We start from the raw sequence: 3,793 nt of genomic DNA on the forward strand, positions 1-3,793 counted from the left end.
TGGCTGAATAGCTAAGGAAAGGAAGGGCTAGGGTTTAAACCCAGTTAGTCTGACCACAGAGTCTATATGCCTCACTACCATCTAATGGGGCTCAAAGTATGATAGTCGTTATTGCTCTTATATCATTGCATATATATTATATGTCACTGCTGTTCATATCAAGCCCCTCTTCCACTTAGGAGTCTTAGTGGGTAGTTGAAAATGCCAGATACTCTTTCTCCTAGCTTTCTCTGTAACTCTGGAATTGTTATGTGCCCCAGGTGTAGAAGTACTACCTGGCCTTCAAATCATTTCTAGTGATGCAAGAGGCAGGGACCAGGAGGAAGTGTTTCTTGTAGCCTGGTGGTGGAAGAGTGCAGCATCACTCGTGGCTGTGTGGGAGTGGTGGTGGACATTGGACAGGGCTGGCTGTGTCACTGGTGTAAGCTGAAAGGTCAGAGCAAGGTGAGGCAGGACTTGTGTCTGTGCTGTGACCTTGGGTATTGTTCCTGGCTGTGTAGCCCTGAGCCAGGTTCCTGAGACTTTATGGCCATTCGCTGAATTAGCTATTATCCATCTGTTTTCTCCTTCAAAATAACGTAGGTTTTATTTTTAGTTTAATAATAAAAAAAAGACTAGATGACAGAAACATTTTCTTTTTCATCTTGCAGACTATCCCCCCAAATTTGGAGTTTGCAATTTTTATAAGGTTTGTATGATGATAAATAAGAAAGAGATGTTATTAAAATTGAAGTGAATTTCCTTTTGGGACATGGAAAATAATGAAAAAGCTATTTCATCTGTTTTCTTTCCTACTTCAGAATATAAAGTGGAAGATGAGGCCTCTTGCTGGTTTGACATCATCAGGCATGTCTCAAATGGTGTTCTCACATTACTCCAGAAAGGTCTCCCAGCAACCGAAAGAAAGGGTTCCTGTCCTTCTCCCCTACTTTGTCTTCCCAGAGCAGTCAAAAGACCAACTTGTCCTTGGAACATTTCACTTCATCTGCAAAACAACCTTTTTCTCCCCACTAAAAATATAGTTACGAAAATGAACTGACTTAAGTAGGCAGAACATTAACACATCTTCCTGGGATACATTGTCCCCACAAGATTATAATACTTTAGGTAAAGTCCTAACCCAAATCACAGGCCTTTATCTGAGCTGTATTTCCCCTTTAAATTTTTCTTTTGTTTTATATTTTTAAGTTAATTATGGACAAAATTTGGAGAATTCAACAACTTTATAAAGTCAGCTACATCGAAGAGAAGCATCCTGTCTCCATGTGGTCACCCCCACCTTCCCAGAGGCAAGCACTGTACCCTAAAATCTGACAGTTTTGTCATTTACCCCACACCTCTCAGCAACATGCTCATATCGCTACCTTTTGAGTGTTCGGCTTAAGCATTATCTGAGGACTTCCCACAACGGAAAAGGAGAAGTTAACAATCTTCGCTCCCCCTAACCCACCTCACACTCTTCCCATATGGCACATCCTTCTAATTACAATACAGTAATATTAAAATTTTGAGAGATAAATATTCAGTGCTTATATTCTTATCTCCATGTAATGATCTTTACAGGTGATTCATTTAGCAAACTGATTATTTTTCCTTCCCTCAGGTTTGGTTTTTCCTAGAGTTAATATTTGTCATATTTTTCATTTGCTCAGGATTGCATGTACAAATCAGTAATGAAATTCCAAACTCTTTGCCAAATGTCTAATTCTCCCCTCAAGATTTCCATTTACATCAAGTTTTCCAGCATTTTTTCTCCATGACCCTCCTGACACTTCAATCACCTTTGCTTTGTGCATAACGATTTTTCTGGGACTTGCCTTTGCATCATCTTAGGGGCTGCCTTCACCTCCGTCCTAGGCTGCTCCTCCCCTTTACTGTACCCCATGATATCCTCTTATTCCCTCATTTTACTGGAGTGCATCCTCTAGTGGCTTCCTGAGAAAGTTGAATGGAAGGTAATTTTTTTGTGACTGTGCTGTTCTAAAAATGTTTTATTTTACCCTTGTACTTTTTATTTATTTTATCTATTTATAGTTTGTCTGGGAATAGAATTTGAGGTTGGAAATTATTTCCCCTTGGAATTTTGAAGGCATTGCATCATTGTCTTCCAACTTCCAGTTTGATATGGGCCTGTAGCCATTCTAACTCCCAAGCCTGGGTGACCTTTTTTATTCCCTCTGGAAACTTACGGAATTCTTTTAATGGTCCCTATTATTTGGAAATTTCACAATAATATGCCTTGTTGTAGGTCTGTTTTAAAAAATTCCATTGTTCTGGTGCACCTTTTAATCAAGAAACTCATGTTCTTTAGTACTGGGAAAGTTTTTTGAATTACATTTTTGTGGGCTGCATTCATCTTATTTCCTCAAATTTCCTAGAAATTCTATTTGGTTATTAGATCTCTTAGATTTATGCTTTAATTTACTTTATCTTTTACTTTCTAATTTTTCCTCTCTTCATCTTTGTCTGCTTTCTTGGGGACGTTACATTTAAAATTTTCTGTTGTGTTTTTCATTTCTTTTATCCTACTTTTAATTTCCAAGATCTCCCTTTTGTTCCTTGAATCTTCTCAATTTCCATTTTTCTCTGCATGGTCGCAATATTAATTTTCAAAAGCTATGAATGATCGGTATTTTTCAAAGTTTGCTTCTCCCCAGTCTCTGTGTCCTGTATGTTCACCATATTTTCCTTTTAATATCTATGGTGTCAGAAGCTTTCACCAGTTGTCTGGATGGATTTCTGATGGTCCTCAGTGGTCTGATCATATTTCAGAATGGGGGACGTCAAAGCTGAATAGAGGAGGTAAGCACATATGAGGCTTGTCAACTGTGAGTTTTAAAGTAGGGTGATCTGGGTGGGCTTTAACTTGTAGAACCCTCCATGTCAGCATCTTAAGATATCTCCCTTTGTGTTTGTCAGATTTCCCAGAGAAGATCAGTCTCTTTCCTGGGATTGTATACATTCTACCTGCTAGTATTCTGGAGTCAAGGAGGACATAATTCTCAGGCTCAACATTTAGTAATAAACTTTTCCTAAATCTCCCTATTTTTAGTATGTGCATCTATCTCAATTGTGTTTAATGCCCTGCAGTTCAAAAGCCCTTTGTTTTAGAACAGTGGTTCTCAGACTTCACCTGGAGGGCCCGTTAAGTCACAGATTTGAAGTTTCTGCTTCAGGAAGTCAGAGGTGGGGCCCAATAATTTGCATGTGTGATAAACTCTTAGGTGATGCCAAAGCTGCTGGTCCTGAGACTATACTGTGAGGACTACTGTTTCAGAGAACGACAGTCCAATCTTCCGCTGGGTGAGCAGCAGCGTTTGCCTGGCTGTGAAGAGTAGTATGGGGTCTAACTGTTCTTTAAACAGACTTTCAATCAATTCACCTATTTTTAGCCCCCATCTTCACTGAGGTTTTCAGAAGTTCTTAGCTGCTGTGAATTCCTGAGCCTTTGGATAGCTCCGTGATATTAACTGAGTCTTGACTCTTCCCACTACTGGTTTAAGATTCAGCTTTTTCAAGTTTACAAAGTCAGATTTTTCTTCTTTGATTTCTAGCTTCCAAAATTTTGTTGCTATTTCCTTCCCTCCTTTTCTTTTTTTTTCCTTTGCTAACATATGGCTTTTAAAATCACTCTACTATCATTTTAGTGAGATTTAGGGAATGATGAAAGTTTAATGAATGCATCCAGTCCTCTGTCCTTAAACAAAAGTCCTCACATCTTTCTTCAGTCCTGGAGACATTTGTTCTATCAAATGTTTCTTCACTTTCATTTCCTTTATTCTTTTATCAGAAC

The 3,793-nt window shown here is 38.7% G+C and overlaps 1 long non-coding RNA gene across 1 annotated transcript; it reads left to right on the plus strand.

Moving 5' to 3' along the window:
• Positions 1-1,881: 1,881 nt before the first annotated feature.
• On the plus strand, positions 1,882-2,974 carry LOC137231276 (uncharacterized). The gene is made up of 3 exons (XR_010946438.1): positions 1,882-1,955; positions 2,711-2,802; positions 2,920-2,974. It is a non-coding gene; the product is annotated as an uncharacterized lncRNA (long non-coding RNA).
• Positions 2,975-3,793: the final 819 nt, after the last annotated feature.

Source organism: Pseudorca crassidens, chromosome 9, assembly GCF_039906515.1.
Source record: "Pseudorca crassidens isolate mPseCra1 chromosome 9, mPseCra1.hap1, whole genome shotgun sequence".
NCBI lineage: Eukaryota > Metazoa > Chordata > Mammalia > Artiodactyla > Delphinidae > Pseudorca > Pseudorca crassidens.